The sequence below is a fragment of the Psammomys obesus genome, unplaced genomic scaffold (assembly GCF_907164565.1).
Source record: "Psammomys obesus unplaced genomic scaffold, mPsaObe1.curated_primary_1811, whole genome shotgun sequence".
Taxonomy (NCBI): domain Eukaryota; kingdom Metazoa; phylum Chordata; class Mammalia; order Rodentia; family Muridae; genus Psammomys; species Psammomys obesus.
In genome coordinates this window covers 3194760-3196143 of record NW_026596149.1, presented here as the reverse complement: position 1 = coordinate 3196143, position 1384 = coordinate 3194760, and positions in this window count along the sequence as shown.

The following is a 1384-nucleotide window of genomic DNA, read 5'->3' as shown; positions in this document are numbered from 1 at the left end:
AGGAAGGAAGGAAGGAAGGAAGGAAGGAAGGAAGGAAGGAAGGAAGGCAGAGGGAGAGAAGAAAGGACGAGAAGAGGAAGAAGAAAAGAAAAAAGGGAGGGAAGGAGGGAGGGGGGGACACACACAGATTAAGCAAGCAAGCTAGTAGGTTACACTGCTAGAGAGACAAAGCCCTGTGGAATGAGATGTCCAAGGGACAAAGGCACCTGAAAGGGACATTGAGATGCTGAATGCCCCAGTCTCATTACAGCATCTGAGCCATCCCTTGTAGGAGAGTTTCCACTGCTTCTCAGCCAAGTCTGGCCAACTCACCGAGCTGGAGCCCTAGTAATCTGGAAGTCTTTTTACGCCACTGAGATTTAAAGCGTTTACTTCTGCAACTAGAGATCACTAGAACAGAACTTGGAATCTAAGAATGAAAACTGTGACGTTTGTCTTAGTCTCAGGAGATGGACTACAATGAACATTTTACAAGATCAGTAGCAAGGGCGTGAAAGGCAGAGATGGAAGAAGGGGGAACAATCGAGCATGTGGGAACACACAGACAACCGTGGGGACAGCTGTTCCCTATGGGATGTAAGAACAGGAAAGATCCTGAGGACACCCCCAGGTCTGGAGAGGCTGTTTTATAGGCAGAGTGCTGAGAGTGCCAACTGCTTTTACTTTAGCTGCCTGTGAAAAACTATTTGAGGAATAAAATAAGGACTCCCACTCTCACCCTCAAATGTGTGGAATCTAGAGAAATTTAAAGTACGGAGGATTCATTGAGTTCGAAAGCAATGCTGCTTCTCTTGTCCCTCCTGTGGAAGGTAAAATCCTGTCTAATAAGAATTGGCTTTGGAGAATCACATGAAAGTCACGGGAGACAGAGCCCTCCTTTGGTGCGGTCATGCTCCACCGTGAAGTCCAGACCCAGGGTGGGACTACAAGGGTCCGTGTTGAAAGGTCAGTGAAAAAATTATCTGTGAATCCTAGTGTGCCTTATGCCACTCCTGACAAGACAGCAAACTGCTTCTAAGAAGCAGAAGGAGGGCCGTGCAGATCACTGGGGAGATCTGAGTTCAGAGCCCTCAGAACCCACTCAAAGCCAGACACTGTAGTGCACCAGGATAATCCCACCCCAGCCCAGTGTTCTACAGAGAGAGGAGGGGGAGACAGAAGAAAATCGAGAAGCTCTCTGGCCGGCTGGCCTGGCTCGTGGAAGCGACAAACAAGAGGCTGTGTCTCAAACAAGGTGGAGAAGAACGGGCTCTCAAGGCTGTCGCCTGACTTCCACATTCTGTCTCTCCTCTTTCCATCCTCCCTTCCTCCCTCTCTTCCCTTCTCCCTGTTTCTTTCACACACACACACACACACACACACACACACACACACACACACACAC